At 39.3% G+C, this 13,981-nt stretch overlaps 1 protein-coding gene across 4 annotated transcripts in view; it reads right to left on the bottom strand.

Annotated features, from left to right (window-relative positions):
• The window catches only part of Mctp2 (multiple C2 and transmembrane domain containing 2), a 220,093-nt gene extending 209,648 nt beyond the window's left edge, over nt 1-10,445 (bottom strand). Inside the window, exon 1 of one of the 4 annotated variants that reach the window (XM_078051223.1) lies at nt 10,299-10,445. The gene's annotated coding sequence lies outside the window, so the exon portion shown is untranslated. Of the gene's footprint in view, nt 1-10,243 lie in introns of all 4 variants that reach the window. The other 3 variants (XM_078051226.1, XM_078051224.1, XM_005320102.5) reach the window with 3 other exon arrangements.
• Between the last annotated feature and the right edge of the window lie 3,536 nt (nt 10,446-13,981).

Below are 13,981 nucleotides of genomic sequence, written 5' to 3'. Positions count from 1 at the left end.
TCTCTGTAAGCATTTTAAATTACATAGACAGTAGTGTGAGTTCACCTGATTTCAGAGAAACAGATTAAATCTGACAGTAAATGCCAAAGGCTTGTTCAAAATCTTAAAATGTTAAACAAATTCAAAGTATTTTTACCATTGTCATATCCCAAACAAGCTTTTTAAATGACATTTCAAAGACAACAAAAAAGGCCTATTATCTCACCATCCGATTAGCTATGGTAATGTTTTTTAAAAGATATGCCTTATGAAATGGTTATTGTGCACAGAAGCAAGCGATGAAAAATGACTCAACCCTGACAGACCTTCTCCCTAAAGTGACTACTAGTAAGTTTCTCATGATTATTTTCAGAAAAAAAAATATATATACGTATATATATACACATGCATTCATATGCCAGCAATTTGTGCACATAAAGAGCATTTTGTTCCGTACTATTTCATACTATGCTTCAAAATGTAATTTAAATGCAATGGTAACACCAAAACATTGTAAGTTCTAAGTCAGTGAATGCTCATTCAAAGCCACGGGCAAGAAAGGCTTGGTAGGCAGGGTCTGGTTTTCTTACTGAGTAGATTTGGGTTGTCACAGCAAACCACAGAAATTACTATAAAGTATCAAGAATAAGATATTCACAATTGCTAAGCAAAATTTATGTTTAAAAAGACCTCAACCAATACCCAGCTATCATTCATAATGCATCTTAAAATGACTGGCTTCTTATTGGAAAGAATAAAAACAGCAACATAGGTGTTCTCAAAGGCACAAGAGGCTATGCATGGGACATGAGGGTGCTAGGGAGCTTTAGTCACATCCTCTCCTTTCCCTCCAACACTCTTGTCAGCTTTGGCATCAGCTGTCATGTCCTAAGAAGTCACAGGTACTTATGCCCAAAGGAAAGAAAGCTACCTAGCAGGTATATCAGAAGCCTCCTGGGGACAAGCGGAGTGTTCAGAAAAGAAGCTTCGGCATCTGCAAGATCATAACAACCAGAAAATCAACCAATCTCTTACTGTGGGTTCTGAAAGGATTGCATTTGATAAATACATCCTGATGCTGATAAATATATAAATACAAAAAAAAGCACCTAGGTCTAATCAATAGCACCATAAAAACTTTATCTTGGTTTTGAAATGCCAACATCTGTTTATATTTAAAAGTTTATCTCACTTAAGAATATAAAAACACAGTAAGGCCTGGTCTCACGTGAACATTCAGGAATTAAATGTGGTGTTGAGATGTAAGCAACTGCTTCCTTCCTTTGACAAATGGATTTTAACAATCACACATTACAGCATCACTTGGGTCAGATGAAGGAGCCCTTTCCTGAAAATCCAGGTTCACAGACTCACAATCTTTTCACAGGAAATTGCTCTAAAGTGATAGATATATCTAAAGCCACACTGATCCTTACTACAATAGGGTAAACAGGATTCCAGGGGTTCCTGGATGTGTCTTTTAAGCATGCTCTCTGATGCTTTAAAGGGTCTCACCTCTGTGTTGTACCTGATAATGAGTAGATTAGTCACTTCCAAACCCAGAAGAGAAAGGAATTCCTGAAATCTAAGTTGGAATGGGTCTTGGAGACCCAAGGTCATCTGAGAAGCGAAACAGTGAAATGATTGAAATGTAACTGACTTGAAAAGAAGTAATGGGAAAAGCTAAAAAAGACATAGACTTGCACTCCAACCAACTGGGTGACTTTGTACAAGTTAGTGGTTTCTCCCAGTGTCAGTTTCTCATCAGTAAAATAGGAATGGCTCCTACCTAGTAGGGTTCCTAAGGGGTTGAGTGTGACTAAGAGAATGTTGCCACTGAGTAGAGGCCCGGAAACATCAAGTGGTTGGTACAAAAAATGAAATAATACAGCAGCTGAGTCTGTGTATCCTATAATGTGAGTGTTATTTGAATAAGATGTGTCCCCCCAAAGATCCTGTGTTAATCAGGAGTGTTCAGAGGTGAAATGATTGGATCGTGGGAGCTGTAACCTTATCAGTCCACACTAGTTTGAATGGACTGACTGGGTATAACTGTAGGCAAGTAGAGCTTGCTGGATGAGGCAGGTCACTGGGTGTGGGTTTAGGAAGGGTATAACTTCCCTGTTTCCCTTCCCCTTTCTGTCTCTGATTCCTGGCTGGCAGAGCTGAGTGGTTTTCCCTCCTCTATGCCCTTCTGCATGATGTTCTGCCTCACCTTGGGCTCAGAGTTAGCCAACCATGGATTGAACCTGTGAAACTGTGAGCCAAAATAAATGTTTCCTAAACTATTCTTGTCAGATATTTTGGTCACCATGACAAAAAGCTGACACACACAAAAAATAAGTTCTTTCATGAAATAAAAAAAAAACTGTCAATTAAAAGGTACACATTGACTACTGAACATAAAATCTAAGCAAAAGCTATTACTTTAGTACCTTGGGTTTATTGTGAGAAAACTAGAAACAGACAAAAGGCTAAAGCTGGAGAGAATGTAAAGTGGCCAAATCCCAATCTCTTATTGGTGACTAGGGCCACATCTACCTTTTTTTTTTTTAACATTAAAAAAGTCTCATATTTAAAGACAATTCATCGTGTAACTTCTCAGCCCTGCCATGTCTTCTAGTTCAAATATTAACAAAGAAAACTTCCTTCCCAAGAACCTTTGTGGTAAAGCTCTGTGCCAGCTCACAGAGGCTTAGAGAAACAAAAGAAATGTCAGTGAAAGGCTACCTGCTGAGACAGGCCCAAAACACTGGAGGAAACTTTTGCCAAGGATTCCTACAGAATTCAAAACACTCAATCATGTAGGAAGAAATTGGATGACATGCAGACCAAAGAGAAGATAGAGGAGAAAGGGGAGGTTGCCTTGTAGAAGAAGCAAAGTCTTGAGGGAGGCAGAGTTAGTTCGTTCCAGGGTGTGTTCTGGAAACCGACAACAGACACTATAGTGAAAAACCACAGACGCATTTGTAAGCAGAGAGCTAGGGATACATTTGTCCAACAGATGCTGTCACCAACTGACTTTGTAAGGTATTGAAACAGCCTGGGAACCAAGAGGAGGATAGAGGTGTCACTAAAAGAACAATTGATCCCAAAGTTCATTTCCAGAATATAAATCTAGGAAGCTAAACTTATTTATATAGATAGATATGTGTCATTGACATTAGGCAAAACTATTCTGGCAATAAGGTAGGTTATTGGGGTTGCAGTAATATGTTCTGTTCTTAGTCTGAGTTGACTAAGCCAAGGTTAAAAACATTAAAAATGACCTCTCATTCATCACCACCAAAAAGAAATATTACATAATAATTTTGTTTGTTTTTGGTGTTAATCTGGCTTAAGCAGGGTATTTTCACTTTTGTTGTTCTTTTGCATTGTCACCTCTGTTGCATCTTGGCTCTGAAGAAACTCTTCACAGCACTTCTCAAAAATACGGTCCCAGATACACAGATCCATCAAGCAGTTTGGTTTTCCTTTTCTAAGTGGTTCACCGACCTCTCATGAATATTCCCATTCATTAGTTAGCTCTTCATTAGCAAAGCTTTAATAGACTGCTTTAGCTTTCAGTTCCTCAAAAGCACCCATCCATCCATTTCTAGAGACAATCTGTGTACTCTGTAAACCTTCTCCATGTTCATGCTCCTGCTCAGCAGTTTCTCACACACTATCTCTCCCAGCTAGCCCCAGCTTCTGCTTCCTGGAGGTTGCCCTGGAGCACCTGCTCCCACACCACCTGGCCATCACCCTTAACCACAACACCTTTATTGCAATTATTGGTCAAATGTCTGACATCCCCCACCAAGCTGTTTGCTCTGAGGGTATGGAGATTGATTTTATTCACAACCGCACCTCCAGCACATAGTATGTCTAGTGCATGACCAATGAATCATTTTGGGATAAAAGAATAAATTTTTATCTCAGCTACTTTTAAAAACATGTTCTGAAGAAGCCTTCTACTTTGAGCACCTAAGAAAACCAAATATCCTATTTTTAAAAAAAAGTAATCTCCTGACTTGTGTATCAGCAACAACTATAAGAACACTGGGCAATTTGTATGACACACAAAATGATATGGTTAGTTTATAAGACATGATCTACATAAATAAAATGTGTTTATTATAATAAAAATAATAAATTAAGAATACGAAACATTTTACTCTCTAAAAAATTCTGAAAACCAGTTATCATCAACACCCCTTTGTTCACTGGGTTCTTGTTTGCTTTTCCATGTTGTGAACCTCCTTCCACTAGTCAGACCTCAGGCTCTCAGACAAGTGAAAGGCCAAAAGTGTGGAAAATTCATCTCTGTCTGCTAAAATATGAGGAGTAAACCTTCACCTTTGATATCAAAGGAGGAGGAATGCATTTTTCCTAGCCAGAATGAGAAAGGTCCAAATTTCCTGTGCAACCTGCTTCTCTTATATTCTCCATCATGTAATTGTTGATGTTATAAAATCAGTTAAGTGATTCAGTTGTAATATTCTATCAGTTGGCATTTAGTTTAATCAGTTGATAATTATTTAGTTATTATAGCCAATCGTTAATAATTAGTCAATTATTCAATACCACCTGAAGACCAATTCTTTCAAATTTCTGCAATGCCAGCCTCCTTCCTGGACTTCAGAACCTTACTGATCCAATTGTTCAACCACCACGAGGTCATACAGACATTTCAAACTGATAGTGGTCCATGAAAGTCGTCATTCTCTGCACACAGACCTCCCCTGTTTATTGGCACAAACCTGATTCACAGAGCCAATACTTCCCTCCTTCTCATCACCTGGTCACCCTTGCAATTTCCTGGAATTCTCTTAATTCCTTCAACACCTCTGCTTCCCTACTGCCTTAAGCCAATCCAAATAACATCACTCCTAAAAGACAATAGCTTAACTCCTTTCTCACGGAAAGTGTCTCTAATTCTGTTCCTTGTAACAAATACTGCACGGCAAGTACTTCTCTGCTATTCCAGAAGGATGTTGTCTGTCCTGAACATACCCGTACCTGCTTCTGATGCCTAACATAACACTCAGCACAACTAGCAGGCAATCAGTCACCGCGCAAAGGAAAGAATGTGTGAATGATACAACTGGTGCTCAGATTCTGCTGTTCACCATGAACTCCAGTTATTCATCTCTGTAGGAAAAGTGAAGACAGTACTCTGAAGTTCACACCCAAGGGCAAATCAACACTTACAGGCTCCCACATTTACATTAATCCATATTCAGTCTTACTTATGCTGCCTGACACTGTGGAGTTAGACTGTGATAAAATGTATAGAATTTGTTTTCAGGAAAAATATATACTGAAAATGCAAGGCCCAGCACTTCTCGATGCCTGCCCACATATAAGGGATAAACACAACATCACATGGAATTGCTCTGTGGCCAGGAAAAGAGGATAGCTTTTAGAGGGAGTTAATATCCAGACTAAATCTCAGCATCCTAAACAAGGCCATCTTCCACAATCATCCATGTGGCACTTCACTGGGGCACTCAAATGAGCCTATGATAATGAGGTGATAGGAGAGACACTCCCATGGTTTTCATGTGTATGAAGTTATGTCCATTTACTCATGAAATTTTTAAAGTTTGCATTAGAGTCGAATAACAACATTTCTTCTTTCAAATCTGAGAATTTGTTCCTAAAGAAAAGCTCATGAAAACTAAGTGTTCAGGAAATGACTAGGATTGTTCAAAAAGGCGTCTCAAGCCTGCCTTCCAGACCTCTTGCCCAATGCCAACATCCAACTTGAGCATGAAGCAGGACCAGATAGAAAGTTCTGGAACCAGACTTCCTGTGCTTAAATCCTGACTGAGTCACTTTCCAACTGTGTGACCATGGTAAATTCTCTTTGCTGCTCTCTGCCTCAGTTGTCTCACATCTAAATAAAAATGTCAAGAGCCCTGCCTCATCTTGGTATTGTGCTGATGATTAAGAGTTAATATTTTCAGAGCATGGGTGCTCAATACACGTTAGTGAGAGAAATACAGATTACTTTTTTTAAAAAAAGGAGAAAATTTCCTTTATCTGAAATTCTTGGGACCAGAGTATTTTGAATTTTTTTCAGATTTTAGCATATTTGTACATTTAATGAGATCTCTTAGTGATAAGACTCAAGTCTAAACACAAAACTCTTAATTTTTTCATATGCACATACCCTTAAGGTAAGTTTACATGACATTTTAAATAATTTAGTGCATGAAACAGTTTCATGGCATCTTACTTATGGCATCAAGGCAGCACTCAGAAAGTTTCAGATTTTGGAGGATTTTGGAATTATGATTTTCAGATTATGGATGCTTAACCTGTATGACTATAATAATATAATATCATTTTTACTTCCTGCCTTCAATCTTCCCAAGGGATTCCATGCCCAACCAGTTCTCTTAAACTTTAGAAGCAATGGTTCTCAGTCTTTATCATGTATCAGCATCATCCAGTGGCCAGTGGCTTCTTAAAATAGACTTCTGTTCTTCTGTGCTCCAGAATGGGGCCTGAGAACATCTTTTTTTCTTTTTCTTTTTTAGTAGCAGATATTGAATTCAGGGGAACTTTAACACTGAGCCACATCCCCAGCCATTTTTTTTTTTTTAAGTTTATTTCAAGACAGAGTCTTACTGATTTGCTTAGAGCCTTGATAAACTGCTGAGGCTGTTTGCGCTCGCCATCCTCCTGTTTCAGCCTCCTGAGCCACTGGGATTATAGGTATGCGACATGGTACCTGGCTAGAACATGCATGTTTAACAAATTAATCTCAGGTATATAGATGCTGCTTCTCTGGAGGAACAGCGAGAAATTTAACACTACTACTAGAGGACAACAGGCAGCTACAAACCCACAGGGCTTTCTATGGCCTTTTGCCCACCTTAGAATGCCCTTCCTGGACTCCATCTCAGTAAGTACACCAATATCTCCAAAAGGATTGAGCATGAAAAGCCAAACAACAGCTCCCATGGTCACTTTGTGCAGAATCTTAAAACAATGCAATGCACTGTGGTCAATGAAATCAGTTCCACCAGACTAGAAGTCCCTAACAATTAGGACTTTACTTAGTACTTGAGACACAGAAGATCCTCAATAAATAGTGACTGAAAGAAATTCTGGAGAGCCAATGGCCAAACACATCCCTGTGAACCAATAACCTGGAAGGTCTTAGAGATCAGATCCCAGTTGTTCACTGGACAGGAGTGCCCAGAGTTCCTGGGGAGCCCGTGATCTCGGCTACCCCACCCAGGAGTCTCTTCTCTGCTCCAAGGTCCAGGAGTCCGTTGCCTCCAACCACAACTTTCCCTCTCTTTGAAAGTAACAGAGCTTCAGCTTTAGGCTTTTCATCAGCATAGGCCCCCACGGGAACAACAAGCTGCTGGAAGATGCTCAGTATTATCAGGAGAGGAGAAGCCAGACTGCAATCAGGAAGCATTTCTGTGTAAACATTTCTGGTGAATTGCCCAATCAGATCTTGGTTGGCAAAGTCATGTATTTCTCACAAGATTTTTTAAAATCTCTTTTTTTCTCCTTTTAAATTAATACATACCTTTATACCCAATTTTTATTAAATTTTTAAAGAGGGCCACCAAATTGCTTACCTACCAGGAGTCACAAAGCTTGCATCAGCAGCTTCACACACTTCTACATATTCTGCTCCTTGATCTTTTGGATTTTCTAGAAATTTCTTGAAATTTTCACCCATCTTGACCCTCTTTCTTCCCTTATACCAGAACCAAGCCAAGAACTCTTTTATAAACACCTCCTATAGAATACTTTAAGTGTCTTATTGATTTCTCTGCCAAAGAAACATACACACACACACACACACACACACACACACACATCCATGCCAAGAATGATCCAGGTAAGATATTCTACCTGATCCTCTCCACACAGGCAACAGTTAACCACTGACATCTCAAAATATATAAATATTGTTTTTGAAAGTCAGATCACTTTTTTTAATTTTTAATATTTATTTTTTTCAGTTTTCAGGGGACACAACATCTTTCTTTGTATGTAGTGCTGAGGATCAAACTCGAGCCACATGCATGCCAGGCGAGCGCGCTACCACTTGAGCCACATCCCCAGCCCAAAATATTTAAATATTAAACTCTGATTTTTTGAGTGTAATCACAAACCATTATGAGACAGTTTCAAGAAAGCAAGTGTCCTCTATGTCAGGAAATATTATAAATTCTTAGTGATAGTAAAACTCTCATACTATACAGTGTAATAATTTTAATTTAAGAATCACTTCTGAAATTTACTTGCACTTTAAGATATCAGTTGTTATGAATCATTTACCCCAAAAACAAATCAGTAACTTTAGGATGTTTTGCTAAATCTGCCATTGCTGTACCTTATATTGCTTAAGATAACTTTGAGGAAAAATAAATATAGTCTTTAAAAATAAATATTAGAATCAAAATTTTAAAATTAATTAATTAAATATTAGATATGTTGATCAATATAGGTTTACGCACAGTCTGTTCTAGGTAACAACAGTAGTTTCTAGTCACTTTACAGGCATGGAAAGAAAACAACCTAAAATATGTGCATGTGAATACAATAAAAATCAACTCTTCATTCAATTTGTAACAGCAGTTTTACTAATTGACCCCACTTGGATATATTAGCACTTTAAAAATGTTAAGAAAGACATGACAAACTAAAAATTTTCAGTTTGAAAACAAACTGAGAAAAATAGCTATTTATCTACTTGTCTCAGGTAGGTCATAGTAACTGCACAAGTACAAAGAAAACAATGCTCATTTTATTTATGACAAACTAAACCCCAGGAGGTGAATTTTATGAATTTAAATTTGAATTCCAATTTCCAGTAAATCTGTCAGATTTATACTATCTCCCGTCACAGCTGCATGGAATATCAAATTAAAATAGCACTCAGATATATTCACATTCAATTCCTGGGTCAGTTACCTTGTACAAATTATTGAATTGCTCCCTTCCTCAGTTTTTCATCTGCACAGGGAAGTAATATCTATTTGTATATTTTAAACCATAAGACAAACTGTTTAGCATGGCACATGATTGATTTTATTTTTCAGTACTGGGGTGGTACCCAGGGTCTCAAACATGTTAGTTCAGTGATTTACCATTGAGCTACACTTTCAGACCCATAGTTGATTTCAATAATTCATAATTCCTGTTGCTGTGGATGAGTGATCAAGCTAATAACCCATACAGTCAAAGAACTACATTTTCCCTGCACTTAGATACTGTTTACCAGCATATAATGAGATGCTGGATGGGAGGCAAAGCATAACATGCCATTAATCTTATTCTGAACACCCACCTGTAAGGAATAAATGCCCTAAATTACCCCTTTGTGTCAACACCTGTACTACTAAACAGCACAGCAGAGGTTTGCTCTTAACAGACATACAACCAATATTTGTTCAATTCAAATGTTGCTGATTCAAGTTAAAACATGAATGCACAATCCTTAAAATCCCTCAATAAATGGTGACTGAATTCTGCATGTCACTGAAACCAGTGTTCTAAGGTCCCAAGGTTCACCAAGCAGCTCTTTGACATCTATAAATGCCCAGCCAAGCACACTTGAGCATACTCATATAACCATCCAGAGGAGGCTGAAACCCTCAGACATCGCACAAAAGTTCAATCAGACCAAAGGAAACCCGTTCTACGGAAATTCAATCATTTTAAAGCCATCAGCGGCACTACCTAACAAATGAGCAGTGCACTGAAGTACTGACTGAAGAAATAAACGACTTTAAAGGAACATCGCCATCATCGTTTTCTTCTTCCTTGTAATATGATTAAGACTGCAAATTTTGCTCTTAACCTAGGGTTTTCTGCTCCCCTTTAACTGGATAAACGTCAACACAAGGAACCAAAGTTGATTCTCTGCAGTTCCAGAAAGCGAGCGCATCAAAACCTTCCAGGGAGGGAATGACCTCTACAGAGATTCCAGGCCACGGCAGAGAAGTGACTAATACCTTTGCGCCTGGGGAAGACCCAATGTCTGGCCTTTAAAATGCAAAGAAATCCTGAAGCAGGCTGCCCTCCTCTCACGGGCTCTTTTGCACTCCAAGCTTTGCATTTCTGTCGTCCACAGGACACTCCTGAACCAGTAGCTACAAGGGAGGGCAATAGCTCCGCTACATTCCCATCCTGGACCCTCAAGGTCTATTAACTCCCTGCTTGGGTTGAGATCTGACGCCCACCCCTAGGAGAGAGCAGGCGGCGAACCTGCTGTGCTGCCAGGTGAGCCCCGCACCACACTCACCTGTCCTACGCTGCGTCCCAGGGGCTGCAGAGCAGGGTAGTCACGCGCCCCTTACCTGCGCGGGATCTGCCGTGGCTGTGGCACTGTTTGCCGCTCCCGAGCTTAGGGAGCAGCCCTTACGCAGCGAGGGCAGGGCGTTGCGGAGCGCCGCGGGACTTCCTCGGCACCCCCTTGCGAGCCCCGCCTTAAAGGGGAGGAGGCGGCCGCGCGTCACCTTTGAGAAGCCTCTGAGCCTAGCGCGGGCGCAGCTGCGAGCTGCTTTGCCAGGTGTTACGTGAAGGCGCCGGGGCTCGGTGCTGGGCACTGGCTGGGCGTAGAAACAGTGATTACTTGCAAATCATTCGTCTGGGTTGATCTACAGGAAGAGAAAGGTGTGTCCAAAAAGTCCGAAAGGACAAATGTGACCTGCAAACGTCTAAAAACCTGTCTTCGCTGGTACTTTCAGCAGGTCCCTAAAAGATCAGCGGACAGAAAATCGGTTCTCTCTTTAACGCCCTCACTCTAGAAAGAGGTGTTTCCAAGCTTGGCGGCCTTGTTAAACCCGTGCCACGTTTGAGCGATCGAGGTTGGAAGTCAGTCACCCAAATCTACAGAGATATGCTTTCTGAATCTTAGTTCCTCATGTATAAAAATAAGGCTGCCTTGTGGGCCCAGCGAGTTGGGTATTCCCAGAGGCCCCCAAAGACTCTTGTCAAATATTTATGGGCCACTAAGGTGGCCCATAAATATTTGCCTTTTGTTACTCTTGCACTTCCCTTTCTTCCTTCCTTATTCCTTTCTTTTTATTGCAGTTTGCACCCTTTGGTGCTTGGTCAGTTCCTTTTCCTATATATTCATGAGCCCGAATTTACTGAGCCCTGATTCTATGCTGTGTCAGGTGTTGGGTGGCTTTGGAGGAGACATGCAGGTTAGATGCCTGCTTTGAGGGCTCAGTCCCAAGAAACAGTAGTTTTGAACTTAACCAGAGATATGAAAAATTGTGCTCTGTAAGTGTAATATGAATTGTAATGCATTCTCCTGTCATATAAATTAAAAAAATAATTTAAAAAGAAAAAGAAACTAGATACAAGAGAAACAGGCTGGTGTGACATAAAACCAGGCATCTTATAGATTGTTCTGGGAATGGGGAGGTCTGTAAAGTGAGAGGAGTTTAATTGGTGTAACTGATGATTAAGAGCTTAGGTTCTGGAATCAGAAAGGCGTCAAATCAAATCCTTGCTGGGCAACTAATCATGTAAATAGGAGAGTTCACTTAACTACCCTGAACTCCAATTTTCCCTTTAATCAATTATGATTGAAATATATTCACATATATTCAGAGAAATAATGAAGTCAGTGTGCTGGCCCACAGTAACCATTTAATAAAGTTTAGCTAAATGATAACACATACTAATATAGAGGATAGGGAATGGGTTTAAATTTGAGAAAACAGGATGTAGGAAGAAATAGTAGAAAAAGAAGTGTATTACAATAAAAATTCCCACTTACAGCTGTCATTGAGGAAGACAACTTTGCACCAGTCTCTGAGCTTGGCATGAAACAATCTTATTTAATTTTTATGAACCTGTGAGACAGTTGATAATATCTCTGCTTTAAGGTGAAGAACTAGCCTCAGAACCATGAAATAATCTGCCAGAAGGTAGGAATCAAGTTCCCAGCCAAGTCAGAGCAAGCTGAGGCCCATGGCAAATCTACGCTTTTTTCAATGTGTTAAAGGTTACATTCCCTCCCAGTGAAGAGAGATAATTAGAGAACATAGAGTCTAAAAAGAAGAAGAAAAAGAACAATGCAGGAGAAGAAGCAACCATACCTTTAAAGCTGAGTAATAATATAAATGAATTAAAATAGTAAGCCATCCCACACTAAAAGCTTTTTCCCTCTGACTCCTGCTCTGGTGAAGTTCCTGTTCTGTGGTTCCGGCAGCCCAACCACAAGTAAAAAATGACTACCAGCATTTTGCAATCATTAAATGTTATAGAAAGTGAAACAGATATCTATGGTGATACTCTCCCCACCACACGCAAGGTCATCTGTCCAGCTTCCTTGGGTTTTCGGGTCTCTTTTGTCTTTTAATTAGCCCAATATGTTACACGCCTCCTTTAGCAGTGTGTTTCACGTAGGGAATAATAATGTCACATTTACTAGTTGAAGTTTGCTGCATAACCACAGCAGCAATTAGAACAGCAGCTGGGCTCATGTATATGGCTGATCAATTTTTAATATGCTATTGTCCTATTGAATTTTTTTTTAATTTAAACAGGTTTTGATCCAAGTCTTACACAATGAGCACTTGTCAATGATGTCAGTTGTTACTTTTTAAAAAAATAATAATAAATACTTCCTGAATTTACAATAGGCAACCTTCTCCCTCTGGCCTTCATAATTCACCTAATTCACAATGTAGTTGGCCTCTCAAGAAACAGCACTGTTGTCATTGTGATGACTGAGGTGGAGATTTCCTATTTCCTGACAAAATTGCTTTTAAATCTTAGTGCATATTTGGTTGCATGGCTATTTAATAACAGTGCCTGTCTTTTTAAATTTTCAATAGCAGATGTCTTCTGCATTCCCCATGTACTCTTTTGCATCACATCCTTTGCAGCACCAGAGATGTGATACATTCTGTGTGCATTCAGAAGCAGTGCAGTGGAAGTATCTTAGCAATGTTGTTGTTCCTGTTTTAGCTTTGAATGAGCCAGAGCAGTTTAAATGGGGCAAGCTACAATTGCTACAGTCACCCAGAATCTGTGATGATGGGAATGGAGCCGTCTTTTCTAACAGAAAGAATACCCTGGGTATACATACATACAAGCTAGAATTCTGACTCTTCTTTGCTCAGAGGGAACCACAAAGGACCACCTTGCATCATTCTACCAGAGTTGACCATGCAGGCAATTCTGCCTAGCTCCAAGTGGAAAATGAAGGGCTTTTCTTGAGAGAACAAGTCCCTTCAATTTCCAAGAGAAAGCTGTCTAAACTCTGCTACCAATGCCAGCTGTGATACAAATTCTTGGCACTTAGCATCCGTCATATTTTTCTTCATTGGTGCTTCTCAGCATTTCTGAGCCAATAAAAACAAAAGAAGAAAAACAATTTAGACATAAACATGTAGATCTAGATCTAACAGGAGGCGAAACAAATGTGATGGTTAAGGCAAAATTTATTCTGTTGACCAAGTAGCAGATGTTTAGTGTGTGCTATAAGGAAGTTTATGCACTTCATTACATGGTATAGAGAAAAGGGGCATTCCTTTTATGGATGGTGCAAATGGTCTTTGTTATCATATTGACTCAGGTTCTTTTATTTTTCTATTGTATAATCATCATGTCATCTCCTTTTTATAGTGGCAGGTGTGAAGACCAAATTTAGTGGCTCACTTCTGACCTGACTCTGTCACTTATTAGCTATGTGTTTTTCCTGCAGTCTTCACTCTCCTGAACAAAAATGGGGCCCTAACTAAAAATGCATTTTGTTTTCTAATTACTCAGGAAAAAAAGCCTTATTATAAAATCTTTTTTTATGGAAACAAACACCAGCATTTAATTACTTTAATGATATTTCTATGTAGCAAGTTTTTTTAAATACCTAGACATGTATTTAACACAAGCTGATTGGCTAAAAAAAATGCTTGCAGATAGTAAGTTGTTCTACATTCAAGTTTTATGGATATTAACCTTTTACTGGATGAAATTTTTTTATGGCCAAGATGAACATCTGGTACTGGTTGCTTTGAAAAAG

The sequence above is a fragment of the Ictidomys tridecemlineatus genome, chromosome 5 (genome assembly GCF_052094955.1).
Source record: "Ictidomys tridecemlineatus isolate mIctTri1 chromosome 5, mIctTri1.hap1, whole genome shotgun sequence".
NCBI classification, from domain to species: Eukaryota; Metazoa; Chordata; class Mammalia; order Rodentia; family Sciuridae; genus Ictidomys; species Ictidomys tridecemlineatus.
Note: the sequence above shows the minus strand (reverse complement) of the source record. Positions and strands in the feature narration are given on the sequence as shown.